Below are 17,900 nucleotides of genomic sequence, written 5' to 3'. Positions count from 1 at the left end.
CAACCCTGTTTTGAGTTTGGTACTTATTAAAGTCTCCATGCATTCTTTGGATTGACATTAATGTATGTTACTGTGCAATTCACGCATTATTTTTGGTGTGATGTACCAAAGCTATCTATTATATACATAACTTTATGAAACTTAAAAATAGTATTTTCGAGAAAATTCCACCCAAAGAAATTGTAATATTTATTTTCCTTCTTGCTTTGTAAATACCCACTTCAAGCTGACACCCAGTTTATACACCAACTCATGTTTACAAACAAACAGAAGCGCCTCTAGCGGACGCCACCGGCGCCGCGCATGCGCGATGGGGGTGTGGGCAAGAAGCTCGCCGTCGCCCATAAACAAACCAATGGAATGCGATCTTGTCGGCGTCGGTGTCAGTCCCCCTGCAATTTTTCGCGTTCAAATTGTTGATTCTACGTCGTCCTGGCGATGTCTGACTACTTGAGCGGCGTCAGCGAAATTACCGAGGCTCGTTACGCCATAAAGTTTCGCGTGAATAATGTGATATGTGGCGATTCTTTCCGCGTGGACGCCGCAGTACGCACCTGTATTTTTTCAAAGCTAATAAAGATATTATTATTATTATGCATCGGCGCTCGAGCTTTCACGTTCAAGTCGTCTTAGGTATAGCGTAAGAGACCCTGTGAATTTTAAGTTGGAGCACTTGGCTATCGAGCCGCTGGTGAAAGTTGGTACTGTAGTTTCAAGGTCAGTGCACTGTACGTCGAACGGAAGTTTTGGGCTGTGTTATATAAGACAAGAGGTGTGGGACTATACCCATTTTTTTCTGAAGATATAGGCGAAGAAGCCACTTGCAGGTTTCTTCTGCTTTTTCTGGCTTGTACGTTTCGGTCTTCCTTTCCAAAATAACGTTTTCCTTTCTTTCCACGCCAAACGAGAGCACGCTTTTCCGGGACGGTTGATGCTCCTGCATTGTTTACTTTTTTCTAAGGACAGCATTTCTGGCGAGAAAGACCTTTCTAAAGCGATCGTCGGTGGGAATCAAATATTCCTCGACGTAAAGAACAGATTTCCTTAATCGGCAGCCTTTATCAAAGGGAGTGCTTTGCTCCCGCAATACATTTGATGATGCACTGCATCGTATCACTCACAGACTCACTCCACAATGTCCGGTCGCACACGTTCATGCGCCGCCTGGACAAAAATATCGATCCGGAGGCACGGATATCCGCATTCGAACCGCATCAGCAGCCCCAGGGTATCCGCGCCCGTTCCGCAATCCGCCAACTCTGATTCATTTTTAACCCTGATCCGCCAGTTTATTATATAGATATCCGCGGGTGATTTGCGGGTAATCCGTGGATATGCATGGCCCTACCGATAAATATCGTAGGCTTCTTCTTCGAGTGCCTCGGACGACATGCGTAAGAGCGCAAGCCACAACAAGTTAGGCGATCACCATGCCACCTCCAATATGTCGCTGAGAAAAATCTGTAAGTTCTCATACACGCGAACAAAATACCGCCACTGCAATGAGATCTCACGCCACGCCGGGGTGTGCTTGTACAGCCCGAGAGAAAGCTGCCCTATCCCCGTGGAAATGTCTCCGTCAGCGCAGCTGGCTCCGCGCAAAGGCGCGACGTTGCTACCACGTGATGCGCATCCCGGGAAGCAAAGGGTAATATTTTCGCACCTTGTGAGTATCCGTTTAAGAATTGACATTTTTAATCGCTCTTCGGGGTTAAAAACGTCTATACCTCGTTTCACCTCTCGATGGACCGAAGCAGCCACTTGCATGACATGGCAGCCTATCCAATACTATGTGAAGCTCACGTGGCCTAGGTGCAGCAACGAGACAAACATGGCCGACTTGGTTGTTAGGGCTAGCAGCGTCCTCTGCGCTTCATCGTTATAGCCGGGGTCACACTGCTCAGAGATCAAACAAACGACAGTCTGCAAACATGAATGACCGCAAATATCCGGGATTCGAATGCCGCATGCCAAGTTTTTACTCGAACTCATTCCCATGCGGCGTTCGAAGCAGGTATCTCGCGGGATTCACGTTCGAATCTTTACGCAGACTGTTTTTTGTATGATGTATAAAGAAGTGTCACCCCGGCTTAATAGGTGTAATCAGTTTTGTACGATACTCATGACAAGTAATCAAATCATTTGTCATCTATTTCCTTTTGGAGTAATTTTGTCATAATTTGATTACTTTTATCAGGAAATAATCGCAAAAGTAATCTGATTACTTTTGGAAGCACTGACATTACTTATAACCGTTACTTTTCTCCCTCCCGTTTTCTTATGACGCCCTTTGTTCGTGCAAGTTTTCTAGAAAGGAATCCTCGAACGAAATTTCCGATAGAAGGATAGGTTGAACCCAAGTTGTATAAGCAGTTTATAATTTGGTGATTCTAGTCTAATAATAAACAGTTGACAATACCCGTTTCCAAACGGGCAGGAAGCCACCTTGTTCTGACAATCTAAATTAATCGGAGAAGTAACGGTTACTTTTTTAAGGTAACGACCAGTTACTTCTTGTCTGGTGTAATGAAGTAATCTAATTGAATACTTTTTAGACATGATTGGTTGTATTAGTAATCAATTCATTTTCTTGAGTAACGCGCACAAGACGGGGTGAAATGAAGTACAGGGGAGCTTTGCGGGAACGTGTTTTATAACGACGCGAGGTTGCCCGACGCGTCTAAAGTTTCCCGTGACTTCTGAGTGCTGCAACACCCAAGCCTCGCGACCTCTTGCGCAAATGAGAACCGGGGGAATATGCGACTAAAAACACGAGGTCGTTCACCGGTAAGCTAATAAGCGAACTCTCGAAGCAGCCTAAAATAGGCGCTACCTTTTTTTAGAGGTAAGACTGAAAATACATTTTTAATTAATCGCACTTGCGGCTGCACTGACTTCGCATGCAAATAAGTATAGTACGTGAAAGGAGAATTTCGGCGTGTTTGCACGTTGAGCGAATAGAGTTTGGCAGCTCCAACCGTTTTCATTAGATAGTAGGCTGTCCCAATTTGGATTACTGAATTGCGACGCCACGTCAGGCTCTATGTAAGTGGCATGAAGATTTTGTTCTTGGCGTTTATAGTCGATGACAGCGTAATACCCCTGTTACACGGGGACCCTTTCCCGCAGTTAAAAACTCTTTAACTGCTTTTACACGGCAACACAGTTACCGCACTATACTCAAGGACAGCTATTTCAAAAGAAGTGAAGAGCGCGTGTACACTGCTTGAATGGTGCTCAATATACTTGAGCGCCCAAGCGCCCATAGCTTTGACTGCATTGCCACAGAATGCTGTCCGCAAGTATTGTGTGCTAACTGTTGCTTAGCGTAACTGCCGTTAAGTGTGCCTGTGTGACAAGGGTATAGGGGATATTCATTGGACGTCCTATTTGAGGGTTCTCCATTCAGCGCATGCTCAGAACGAGATAACATTAATAGTCTGCTAAGACCGGAAATCTTGATGGTGCGGAATGCACGTGGCAAAAGAAGTATGAAATCTCGCTATCAGCACGCCCTCAGCCTTCGCGCACACAGCTATGGCCGCCAGGGAATACTCCCAATAGACCCTTTTCTTTGCAAATGCTACCAGGCGCTACTCCAGTCTTTGACACCCCAGAGAACTTTCGGTTAAAAAAAAAAGAGTGAACAAATCCCCCTTAACACCGCTGCTCAAAACGCCAACGAAACATTACACCCCCATTTCTCCAGGTAAACGCCAAAAGAAACAAGAAACGTGATATCTGTTCAAAATTTTCGAACATTGTTGTAAAACAACCTGCCTCCTCCGAGATGTTAAAGCGTACAGAGAAAGACCCTCACTAAATTTACAGCTTTTTTTCTCGTTTATAATTTATGCTTTCTAGCACTGGTCAAATACGCAAGCTCGACAGGCTTGCAAGGGCGGAGCCACCGGAAGTCTTTTGGGACGCAAACAGCGGTTCATGTTTGTAAACAGCAAAAATGTCTTATAGACAATTACAAGCGTGGCGCCCTGACTGGTGCCCCATGCTACGGTGGCTAGAAGGGGAGGGGTCATAATTGGCGAGATAGAGGAGCAGCCAATCAGGATGCAGCTGTGGCACTGCTGTCGACACTTAGATGCGCCATCCGGTCGCGCCCGCTGCGATTCGGGAGCTTTCTAGCTCACCGAGTAAATATCGCGAGCGATTTGTGCTTATTAAAATACTTTTTAGTTTAAGCGATGTTGGTTTTGGACTCGTGGTTCACGTAACACAAGAATAAACCTGCCGACACCTTTGGCGCTGTCGTCGTAGTCGGAAACTGCGAAGACGGAGGCTTTCTTCTCTTCCTTTTTCGCAGAAACTTACCCGATTGTGCACCAGAGAACAAGCAATGTGCTATTCTTTTTGCCATCGCGGTGGTCTTGATGCCTGGGGCAATCTTTCCCGGAACAAAGCATTGTGGTTGAGGTTTTACCATCGCGGTAGTCGGGGCGCATGGGACAGTCTTTCCAAACGAGCACTTCTAGCGACACGAAGGAGCCTTTACTGGCGCCGCGTCTGCAATTGGCATCTGCATGAATCTGGAGGCAACTTGCGCCACCTAGTCAGTGTTTTTTTTTTCTGAACATTTATTAAACATAGTAATATTTATCTAGAGATCTATTCTTAAAAGCTCTATAGGATTCATACGACAAAGCCGCCTCTAGGCCAACCGGGTGCCCTCACCTTCCGCCCTACGTTTCAGGTCGCCCGGAAGGGAATTATAAAATACTCATCCTTCCCTCGACCTATGCCACCAGTCACATAATCTCTTGGTTATCTCTATGTTACACATATCTTTTTTTCCTCACTATGCCCAAATTCAAGTGCGTTTGTGAAATTAGTCGCCTCTTCAGCTGCAACAGGGTGAAGCCCCTTACAGTAAAGTATCAAGTGCTCAGCAGTCTCCTCTTCCTCTCCACAAGCTACACACACCGTATCTACGCAACGTAATGCACGCAACAATAGTCAAAGGCCTGTCGTAGTGCCATACATCCCCAATATCTATCGCGATCTAAAGATGATTGGCAACCGCGTAAACATCAATGTGGTGTTCTCTGCTCCGTACAAGCTTTCCAGTTTATGCAGAAAGGGGAATTCTTCCTAAACCGGATCTTAAGTTGCACGAAAAAGCAGCAGAGCCGATTTGATCTTTCTACAGAAGGAGTGGTGTATTCAATTCCCCTGTTATTTTGAAAGCAGTATATAGGGCAAACCGGCAGATGCCTCAACTACAGATTGCGTGAACATCAATACACTATCCACAAAGTCATTTCTGGACAGCTGGGTATTTATTGCACAGACTGTGGTTGCTGGGCGGTCACGACCAACTGCTCTGTCATCAGCAGGAGTGAAAATTAGCTATCAGGGAAAATTATTGAAGCTGAAAAAAAGCTAGGTTAGAAGAAGCCTGTGTCAGTAGCCCCCACCCTGGCGTTATGACAGGAAGAAATGGACTATCTTGCGACAACATAAAAGGAACGACGGTTTTATTTATAGGTTGTTTATTTTAAGCGTAGTGTTTCTTATTAATTTGAATATTTTTATTCTTCATCAACTTTTACACTAAATTTTTCATCCCATAATTTTGTATAATTTTTTGTTTAACAGGAAAAAAAGCATGATCAGGTAAAGAAGAAATCCAAACCTGAGTTGTTAGCAAAGTGTTCGCGTTTTGTTTTTATTGCGCGCCTGTGTTTTGTGTGCAAATCTTGTGCGCTGTTTCACCCAAGCATGTACAACCAACTGGCACACGACTCTGTCCTCTCAAGCTTTATTTCTAGTCCAACGGGCCCATTTACAAGCGTAGCAATGAACCCATAGTTCTTTGTCATCCTGATCGCAGTCTCCATCTGTCAAGCGCGCACGTTCGGCTACTGCAATCGTATCAAGCTGTTACCCCCGGAGATCTTGGCATTGTTTGGTGGCCATCGGTTGGCCACGGAAAAAGGGTATGCATAATCTTAGAATCTTAGTGGCATCGGCAGACTCGGCATTACAGACAGTGCTTCCACCTTCAACTCTGGGAGAACGTGAGTGATAAAATTAGTAAAAATAGATGGCGTGAGCTTTCAAGCTCAACTGCACACACGACTGAAATTCCCTTGCGATTCACATTAAACCATCTGCGATCCGTCACACCAAGGAGGGCACCTGCCTCTCGTAGGCCTCTCCACCCGGTAGGAGACATATTTATGCCGGGATATGTGCTCCATGTACTTGGCCTAGGACCAAAGTTCGCGGTGGAACCAACAAAATCGTCACCAGAGCTGCTCCCCTTTTTGTCAGGCAAGTGTCAAGACGGGCCCCCGAGGCAGAAAGTGATTGGTGTATTTCTGAAGGCGTCGACATCCTTACCCGATATAATCTCGGGTTATATCGTTGCTGGTTCAGAGGGTAGAGACATATTTGAAAGAGAAGTCTATTTCTCTAATGCCAAGAGACAATGAAGGAGGTTTTGTGATTATGTGCCAGGACGTTTTTGGACATAAAGCCTTAACTGCCATTGAGTCTGTTTTGAACTGCCACAGTGATATTTCATTGGTTAATGTAAAATTGGAAACAAAGAAATTATGTTAAGTTCTCGCTCATTCATAGACCGCAGCAAGGCTTTAAGTTTGGAGGTATTTGTCGGTGCAATAACACACAAAGTTGACTGTCCCTTATGAGTAATCGTACCAGAAAGAGAAACCTGGCGAAGGTCTGTAGCACAATTTTTACAAGAAAAACTGAATCGATTACTCTTCCACGACCCGTTTTGGTCAGAAACACAAATGAGGTAATAATTGTTTTTTTAGAAAAGCACAATGACAAAGCCTTCAAGGCAATTTTCATACACATCACAGACCTTTCTTATGCCTTACCTCAACAAGGAATGTTAATGTGCATTGAAGACTTATTTGATGTCTTTGGCGCCATCGCAATTCAAAATGCTTCAGGACTGTCCCAAAGTGTTTTTTTTTTTTTTTTGGAATTGCTTACTGTATTTTTTAAATCTACCTTTGCCACTTTGGATGGTAAAACCTACCGGCAAATCAGGATGTATACATTGGATCATGAATCGCGCCGGGACTTAGTGATATTTACCTCGCGCATCAAGACAAAATCCTACAACGGGACTTAGACTCTTCCAAAAACGTGAAGGTGTTTTGGTTCGTGGATGACTTTTTGATTTTCTTGGACATTGATGGAAATAGCTTTTTTAAGTGTGGTGTCCCCCGTGATATCCAGGTTTAAAGACTGCTTAGAGCCGCTGGAGATAACCCATGAGCTTCCGCTAGAGGAGTCTATAAGATTCCTAGCTCCTAGACCTCCGACTATTTCTGTCATAAAATCATATTTGTTGGTCCTACCGAGCCAAGAAGAAAGAAACCACTCCTTCCGTACTATTCGGCGCGTTTTAAGTTAGTAAAAAGGAGCGTAGGGAACCAGTGAATTGCACAGTCTCTATCTAAGTAGTGCCCGCATTCGGTAGAAATAAGCTTTGAGGCTCAAATCGAAATGCTGCGACCAGCGGGATACCCATTTCTTTTGTTAACATTTGGCGCGGAGAAACTTCCCAAGACCATCAAGAAGGGATAAGAAACTCAACGCAAGGCAGGCAACAAAACTGAAAGGCCTGTCGTAGTGCTATACATCCACAATATTTCTCACAGTCTAAAGAAAATTTGCAATTACGTAAATATCGATATGGTGTTCTCTGCTCCGTGCAAGCTTTACAGATTATGCAGAAAGGTAAATTCTTCCTCCTCAAACCGGGTCTTAAGTTGTATGAAACTGTGACAGAACGGATTTGTTCCATATACAGAAGGTGTGGATTCAATTCCTCTGTCATGCGGAAAGCAGTATATAGGGCAAACTGGCAGATGTCTCAACGACAGATTGCGTGAAAATCAATACACCATCCAGAAAGTCATATCCGGACAGCTGGGGATCCACTGCAGATACTGTGGTTGCTCGGCGGACAGGACCAACTGCACTGTCATCAGCAGAAGTGGCGACCAGCTGTCAAGGGAAATTATTGAAGGTAAGAAGATAACTAGGTCAGAAGAAGCCTGTGGCAGCCCCTTCTCTCTCCCCCCCCCCCCCCCCCCCCCCCCCCCCCGTTCTCGAGCGTTATCAAAAAAAGAAATGGACTAGTTTGCAACAAGATGAAAGGAATGACGGTTTCATATTTAGTTTGTTTATTTTTAGCATAGTATTTCTTATGAATTTATTATTTTCATTCTTCATCAACTTTTATACTTAAATACTCACCGTATACTTTTCTTTAATGTTTCGTTTAGCAGAAAGAAGAAGATGCTCAGGGAAAGAAGAAATACAAACCTGAGTTGTTAATCAGAGCACTGTACGTTTTTGTTTTTTTTTGCACCTGAGATTTCTGTGCAAATCTTGTGCGCTGTTTTACCCGAGTTCTGCCTCCCTTTCTCTTAACCTATCGTCAGATTCTATCTTACTAACAAGGGTGGAAAGCTGGACGAGTTGGTGATTAATAATATTTAAAAAGCACAACAATAGAGACACTGACAAGGATCTTCATGTACTGTAATGTAATAATCAAAAGCAGATACAATATTATGCGAGAGATATTTGAGGCCAGATAATTTGGTAGATTGGGACAGCAGTGTGCCAAAATCCTCTCTGCGTCATTAATAGATAAAGAACTACGGTTTCTCGAAAGAGGGAGGGCAGCTTGTGTTGCTGTCGATGAGTGACAGAGTATTAGTTTACCATTTTAACGGTGTGCATCTGTGTTTCCTCATCGCCTTGTTTTTTGTTGACACCGGTTATATATACTAGGTGACTACGGAAATAAAGTACAGTTGTAACTTAGCGCTTTGTTTCTGTCTATATTTCTTGTCCGTGTATCGTTGCGCTCTTTAAACAATATTCTATCTTACTGCTAGCTTCCCTGCCGTCGGATGAGGACCATCCTATATTGCCCTGTAGACCTTGGTTTGGTGTTTTACCATGTGCTCCCAGAGCCAATCTACCTAATTCATGATGATTTATTTCTAGCCTTGTCTGGACGTCCAACTTTATGCAAAATACTGCATTTGAAAAAGTCAGGCTCGTAACCATATCTCCTTTCCAGATCTCCCTCACCACCTCATACCTGTTATAGTTTCACAATGCTCTATTTTTCATTACAGCTGCATTTCTGTTGACCTTTCCAGTTACAGATTTGCCTGTTCACTGAAGTATTCTATACTCTCGTTAATTCCTACTCATAGATACTTGTTTTTGACTCTCTTAACCTCCAATCCTTGAACCTTACGTCATCAGAGGACACCATGACCGCTGATTTGTCACTACTGAGTTCTAAGCCTAACATCTGGACCTGTGCGCCACAAACATTCAATTGGGGCTGAACCTGACTTTGCTATCGGCAATTGTCGCGACGTCATCAGCATACATGAGACCTGGTAATGACACTTTGATATTTTCGTCTTTTTTGTCGTATGAAAGATCAAAACCAAAATTGATATTTTCCAACTTTTTCTTTTATCCTTGGAGATACAACATGGACAACAATGGCGATAAAGGGCATCCCTGTCTAAGACCTCGCTTTAGAAGGGTATGCATTGGGGCTAGTTGGTGATCCATGTTTGTGAGGGTAAAAGCGCTAAAAATAACGGACGAGTAAAAGGAACGAAACGAAGCGCTCTGTGTTGTTCGTTTCTTCTACTCGTCCATTGTTTTTAGCGCTTTTACCCTCACAAAGACCTCGCTTTCTTCATAGAATTTGTTTTTTTTCTTCCCATAATATTAGCAACAGGTTGTCTTTGTAAATATCCCTTGAAATATAAATACTCTGTCGTCCACATCCAAGCTCCACAGTATGTTCCGCAAATTGCCTTGAATTATATTGGGATAAGCCCGTTTATAACTATGAATGCTAACAAGAATGGTCGTATTTTTTTTTCCCGCTGCCTCGATACACTAGAACAAGGAAAATACATTTTCCTATAATTTAGTTTCTTTTCGGAACCCATTTTGCAACTCTCCTGTAGCACATTCTCATTGTCTAGCAATGCCTGTAATCTCGCATTGATAATATAAATTGCCAACATGTAGACCAGGGGTGGCCAGAGTGGCATGGGGTTAGAGCCGCAAACAAAAACTACAAAAGTTCCGAGAGCCGTAGTTAAAGCCATTTTATCGTATTCTATTTTATCGCATTTATTTAATAAGCGATCATCCCTTCAGAGACACTTCGCACCGCTGGAAAGATGATTGCAGTCAAGAAATCGTCTTAAGAGTTCGTGTCACTCTGTCCAGAAGATGTGCCCCCCCAAAAAAAAAATTTAATATTTTTTCTTTTTATTTTGTAAAACTTACCTTAAGCAGACGCATAATTTCCTAGCATAAGGATTAACAAAAACAGACTAATACCATTGTGTCCTTGTATTTAGGCCAAACAAGAAAAAAGTGGGAGAGGAAAGGCAGTCACTTACTGCAGCAAGGTACTCGTGTGTATGTGGTAGGGCGGAAGCACACTACTGGGAAAATAGGACAATATTCAATAATCGCAACAGTTTCAGTTTTATCGGTTTCAGTTTTAGACACGAACCCTCAACTGCATGATCGGAACCACATGCCAAAAAGCAACTTGGCAATTGCCCAGATAAAAAAAGAAAAAAAGAAAACGCACTCACACGCAACGTTTTACTTGTCGAGGATTTGTAGAAAAAAAACAGAATATCGTCACCATGTACCAATTCAGACTGGTTGGCGTCTCTTAAATTAATACCCGCTAATGAGGAGTACCTCTCCGTTGACGCACTTGATGCGGGGATCGCATGCACGAACTGCGCTACAAGATTGAGGTACGGAAACTCGTGCTGGCGCAAGTTCCTTTACTGAAGAGGATAGAATCCAGTCTCCTCAGTCTACTTCTAGGCGAAGAAGCCCTTGTAGGCTTCTTCTACTTTCTTCTGGCTTGAGCGTTTGAGTCTTTTTGCCTAATGAACGTTTTCCGCTCTTTTCCTGCAAAACAAGAACGTGCTTTCTCTGGACGACTGATGCTCCTGCAGTATTTACTGTTTTTAGGGACAGCACTTCTGTCGAGACAGAACGTTCTAAAGCGATCTTTGGTGAAAATCAGATTTTTCAGAACTTTTTTAACATAATAAAAAATGTGTTTCCCACTGGCACGTTTTATCTAAGCGAGTAGTTGGCTCCAGCAACACATTCGGTGATGCACTTCATAGTATCATTCATTTATCCACTGTAAACTGTGCAGTCGCACACGTTTATGGGCCGCCTCTGGAAAAATTTAGATCGCTGGACCCGATAATATCCGCATCCTCTCCGCAATCCGCCAAATCTAATTTATTTTGATCGGCAACCGCCAGTTTACTGAAGATTCTGTACTGCCGCGAATGATTCGCGGGTAATTCCACGGATATGCAGGGCTCTACGCACTAGGGATCCGCGAGCCGCACATGAACCCGCGAAGAGCCGCAGTTTGGCCACCTCTGCTGTAGACTATTGATGTTACTATTATGGGATAATAGTAACTTATGTCACCTTTAACCCTTTTCTTTTGCAGTTGAACTCAGTCTGCTTAGCCTCCATCGTTCCGGGCAGTGCTCTTGATGATAATGGTACTTACTGCTTTTCTTAACGCTTCCTTAGATTTGCGTCCTAAATGTTTTGTTCATGCGCACCTGTCGATGTACCCGTTGGAACCCTCCGGTCTGCCCTTTCCCACTCTATTTGTCCGATTGCCTCAATATCAGTACTTGAACTATTCTCCACTGGTGAGGCGCCTCCAATGTATCCTCGCTGCATGAACTTCCCAGTCATCAGTTTTCCCACATACTGTAAACGACTAACTTTTCGCGAGGACCTAATTTTCGCGAATTTCGCGAATCGCCTAAATTCTCGAAAAATAGGTCTTTCGAACAATTTCAGTAAAAGGATATTGTAATTTATATTGAGATCCAACCGTGTCGCGAAAATTAGAACCCGCGAAATATTCCAAAACTTCAGCTTTGACCGGAATCGCGAAATATTGAGCCCGCGAAAAATAGGTCGTTTACAGTATTTCATTGCCTCATCCCCTTCAAGCTAATTACCCTTAGGCATGACAATATTTGACAATATAATTCTGATCTGATTTCGGTTTATGACTTAGTGAATTCAAGAGGTTCCAAAACTTCTTGGGTGACTTTCTATATTTTTTTATTTACTTTAGACAGCCATTGCGAAGTGAGGTAAACAAAAGGTGGGATAGATTTATACAAAACAGAAGGGAGGCATCCTGCTTGATTAGTAAACAGATTCAGAGGAAGGGGTCCTCTGAATCTTTTTACTAATTGAGCAGGATGGCTCCCTTATGTTTGTATCAATCTATCCCAGATTTTGTTAACCTCACTTTTTGGTTCCCTACTGCACTTAGAATATATGTGCACTTTGAAAACTTCTTGGCGTTTTTCTGTTGTATTCTTTACGTCATCATCCCGCCACATCTCAGTTTTTCGTCCTTGTTTCCCCCTTTTTTATAGTGTACTTGACTCATTTCTTTCAAATAAGTTAGTTAGCCATGTTTAATTCTAATTCGTTCGAGCATCCCCCGAAAATATCTTCTCTATTTTCTCAAAGACTATTTCCAACTGCTTCTCAGTATGAAATGTTTGGTCTGGTGGTTTGTCTTGGTCTGTCATTGCGTTTCCTTTCCTAGTGACGCTCAGTTCAATTTGGTTGTGTTCACTACCAAGGCATCTTGAACCCTCTCCTTCTATTGTGATTGTCTCTAGCCTGTTATACATTCTATATGACATCAGTGGGCGACCATGTCCACTAGGATAATTACTTCGGAATTTTCTCCTAGTTCAATAACCATATTTTGAAATACATTATACCATATTGCTGTTCTCCTCTTTTATATTTATTCCTGTTCAGATGTACACAAATCTAATAAGGTTCTGGTCCTCTGATGTAGCCCCTTTCTACTATAAATGTTCCGTGCATTCTTCTCTGACTCTATGCCGATTTTTATTTTTTCTAAAAAAGCCTCCAACCGCCCCTCCGCTCCTGCTGCCCTCTGTTTCATGGCTTTGTTCCCGTACGAAATGAGGAGTAGAAGGGGATTGCTTTGCGTCTCTAAGATGTGCTTGAACTATCATTGTTTATTGTTTATTGTTTATTCTTATTTTCAGTGACCCACCAACAGCTTGACGCCTCCTTAGTGGTGCACTTATTCCTTCAGAAATACAACGCTAAACAGGATAAAAGCGAAACGTTAGGAAAGAACAATAGCCTCAACACACTGTCGAAATTTACGCTTTTCATCAAATATATAAAGGCTAGCATTCGCACAAATCTGTTTTAAATGGTTATAAGTCAGTTGTAGTCGTGTTATGGGTACAGCATGATAAAAGTCGATAGGATAAAACAAAGTATAAAGTCTACAAGACTGACGAGAAACGTGCAAATAGATGTGGCTGAGTAGCTCTGGGGAGTCAATTATACCATTTACAATCTTATACAAGTATGTAAGTTCACGAATTGTTCTCCTGTTGTGCAACGAGTCTAACTTCACGAGTTCACAAATCCTCTCATAACTATAGAAATAATTCGGTTGAAAATAACGATCAAACAAAACACGAACAAACCTACGTTGAACACTCTCAATTAAACCTGAATTTGTCACTCCAATACAGTTCCAGACAACTGAGGCATATTCAACATGACTACGGACCAGTGAAGAAAACAAACGTAAAATACAAAGTGGTTTAGAAAAATTGCGTATCAGTCGTGTAATGGCTCCCAGCACTCGAAAGGAAGCATTCGTAATTGTGGTCACGTGATGGTTGAAATTAATTGCAGGATCCATAAAAACGCCTAGATCACGGATGACCTCAACGCGAGTAATATTGGTGGAATCTAATACATAGGGAAAACTCAGAATTTCACGCTTCCTAGAAAAGGACATAACTTTCGTCTTTGACTCATTTAAGAGTAGGTCATTTGAAGAACACCACGCCGAAATAGAATCTATATCGCGCTGAAGACATTCACAATCGTCAACTGTTTTAACCGCTGTAAACAACTTAATATCATCAGCAAATAACAAAAACCACGTGTGTTTAATACAGGAAGTTAGATCATTTACAAAAACCAAAAACAGCAGAGGACCGAGGTTACTGCCTTGAGGAACCCCAGAAGTAGATAAAAAAGGAGCAGATAGTCGGCCGGATACTCGCACAAAGTTCAGCCGATGAGATAAGTAACTATCGAAGAGACGACAGTACTTAAGGGACAGACCGTAACTACAGAGTTTACTCAACAGTAATCGGTGATTAACTTTGTCAAAAGCTTTGCTCATATCAAACTAAACTACATCCGCTTGTCCTCCGCTGTGGACAGATGGTACAATCTGATGTAGGAAGGAACACAGGTTTGTTTCTGTGGAACAGCCTTTCATGAAACCATGTTGCTCAGGAATAATCTTGCGACAAAAATATGCGTAAAGGCGGGTGTGCAAAACAATTTCATAAACTTTAGAAAAACTACAAAGGAGAGAGACTGGCCTATAGTTGTTAACCATGGATCGACCACCCGATTTATGTAATGGAACAACAACAGAGCGCTTCCAAGCGGTAGGAAATGTTTCAAATGCAAGTGATAAGTTAAATATATGAACCAAAACTGGACAAAGGAGTGGAGCACAACCTTTTACTGGGTGATTTCAGATAAGATCGACCAAAGGGTGGCTGGTCGACATTTTTAAATCAACTGATGTTTTTATATGACATTGTCTAGTGTCTGGTATTAACGAATCCACACTTAGTTTTGACCAGAAAAAAAATTTGGAGACTAGAAAAATCGTAAGGCAGGGAGAGGTGAACAGTTCCAATAACGCGCACTGATGGAGGGGGCAAGTTTGAAAGTGAATAATTAAAACAATAAAATTAGGAGAATTTTAAAACGTTTTACAAACAAACTATGGGTACAACTTGCTTCTAATATAAAGTAATAATATTTTTTAAAAATTTATTTAGTTTTCTAAAAATTGCCAAACATGCCTGCTCGAACGACAAATGGCAAACTTTGGAAATCTGCATCTCATGAAATAATTTAATCATTATTACATAACTTGCAGACATTATTTTACTAATATATGGCTATTATTGAAAAAATAAATAAGGTATCTGAGTGACACAATAGTTACAATATATTTAGGCAAACATGGGAAAAAAATCAAACAAAGAAAAATTCTAATGCGAATAAAACAAAACACCACCTTCGATTTTTTTTTTAAATTTGGGTACCCTGTTATACTCTATTTCGGCATTCATTTCTATTAAAAACGTGTTGCATCATTGCACTGTGAAAGAAGAAACAACTCCCCAAAGTAGGGTCCTTTTTCAAAGCCTACACTTAGCAGTGTCCTATACAAGAAGTGACTCTGAGTTCCAGTTTCATGAAACTTGCACAACTCTTTTATATACATTTATTCAGATGAGGTCATTGATAAAAAGAGCGATCGATCACACAGTAAAAGGGAGGAGAAACTATATACAGCATTTTACATAAGCGTACAAAGTGGTATCATATTAGAGACTAATGAATTGAGAAAAGATGATGCAGGGTGAAGTTGTACCTTCCGGTATATTTTACATCTAGAGTAAAATAAATAACTTTACTTCCACACACAAAAACGAAGATATAATGGTAAGATATTTAGGATGGCTGTGTATTTACGATTACAAACAATTTCAGGTGACGGATGCCATAGTGCCTAACTGGAGCAGCTTCGATGCTCTCGGTGTATGAATGAATCGTGGCAAGCCGATATATTTTATCCTGCTCGAGGATAACATTTTGGGATTTTTTTTATAGTGATCAGATAAAAATTATTAGTAACCACCAACAAAAACAGTAGGTTAAATACCCCGTGAACAAAAATGTGATAAATAAGATGTCCCTGCATTCAAAATGAGCAGTCCTTGGGAAATCAAATTCGGCACTTTACGCTAAGGTTTTCCTCGCTGTACCCATTTAATAAAGTTGCTTCCAAGCAGATCCGACTGTCCGTGCTACATATACGTCACAGGTCCCTTCTGTTGATGACTTGCTGAGCCGCCACGCGTGCCAAGACCGAATGACAGGGAAGGCGCGCACCGTCAGCCACTCTTCTTTTTTTTTGTTCACGATACCGAACAACCTCATTTTCGTCCAGATATACAAGATGCACGCCTTTCAGTTTCTTTGATAGAACGCTCACCATTGTCCTGGCCGTCTGAATTGCGCTTACTGAACGTTCTCTCAGGTTGTTCAGCGTGGCCTGGTGCTTCACGAGTCCGCCAACTCCGTCACATGCATTTTTCCCATGTCCAGATGCAGAAAATAACCACTGGGCTTGTGGGCAATCGTCCTTTGCAAATTGGTGAAGCTGGTAGCGATTCTTGAAATGACTGGCGGCGCCGTCACTTACGTACGTCACGTACGAGTATACCGCAACGTTGTCTTCAACCCACTCCTTCACTTTTTCTAGAGCCAAGCAAGCGTGAGCGGCGTCGTGACACAGGTCCTCACTGATGATGGCAAAGCTGTTTGTAGATTTTCTTGTCGTCACTACACATGTAAATATCGAAACTTGTTTTTTTTTTCAGTGATATGCTTGCACTTCGTCAGGAAGCACGATGGTCCAGTTTTCAGCAAAGTCAAAATGAAAGACAATGCTCCCGCGTTGCATGCACTGTTTTTCATCGTAGATCGCTTTACCTTGCGTTTGCCGGATATGGTTGTGAAGTACCCAACTTCCAACCGTCACTTGGATGACTTTTAGGAAAGTCTCAGGTTCCAAAGTTTTTTTCACAAGATCGCCGGACTCCCATGTTGCAAGCACAATCTATTCATCCTCCGGGATATCAAGTTCCTGGAGTGTAAGAAACTGGCCTTTTGGGCAGTGATCACAGTCTCCTTGAAGGCACAGTTCTTTTGCTGGGTCGCACAGAAATGCCGAGTTCATTTCACCAGTGTTGAATGTTGAACCTGTAACGTTCTCTAGAGCGGCAATACAAAGATAATAATTGGCGCAGCGCACACAAACGCACACTTCCTGGTGTGGAATACATTGGACCCATCTAGGGCGCAACGAATAAAATTTCGTTAGCCCAACGCCGGAATCGGGATGCTTGTCTTTGTATATACGGAAGGCCTCTCGTATTGAGCGTGTCATGAAGCGCTTTGGCACGAACGTTTTCTCTCCGTTGAGCATGACAGAGATGACGTCCTTCTGGTTGGGACTTTGGCGCGAACATTGTAGCTCGTCTTTCGTGAAGTACTCTAGGGCAGCAGACAGGTTCTCAGGGCTCACCTTGCACCTCGTGTAAGGATCCGGCTCATACCACACGCCATGCTTTTCCTTGAGTTTTCGGGATTTACTGATGAGGTACATTGAGGCCTGTGGAATCATCTTTTGAACCTCATTCTTCGTCAGTGTTGACGGCAGGAGTGTAAGCAGTTGACAACGTTCCCGGAGAGAGGTGGCGGTTTCAAAGGCCTGCCGAAAGTTGTCCACCCACTCAGTGCATGTGGAGCATGTTGGTTCGGACGACCCCGATGGTGCGTCCCTGTCGTACGCAATACGTAGCCTTGAGCGTATATTCTTGACAGCAACCTGCTCCAGTTCTGTCTGCTTTCTCTTGACATAGGCAGGCCTGTCCCGACTTCTTACGACGCTTGGTTGTCTCAGCGGCGACACATCTGTAGGTAGTATGCTGCGATTTAGATCTTCAATTGCTTCTTCAGCTGGCACAAATATGTCAGGGCACTGCTCTGAGCTTCGCATCGAGATCTCCTTAGTGATGTGCATGAAGCAATGGTACCACAGGTAGTCCGTCGCACTCACTTTGGTGGAACAGTCAGGCGGAAGAATTCGC

This window comes from Ixodes scapularis, unplaced genomic scaffold, assembly GCF_016920785.2.
Source record: "Ixodes scapularis isolate PalLabHiFi unplaced genomic scaffold, ASM1692078v2 ptg000378l_1__unscaffolded, whole genome shotgun sequence".
Taxonomy (NCBI): domain Eukaryota; kingdom Metazoa; phylum Arthropoda; class Arachnida; order Ixodida; family Ixodidae; genus Ixodes; species Ixodes scapularis.
The sequence above is the reverse complement of the archived record's forward strand: the minus strand, read 5'-3'. Positions refer to the sequence as shown.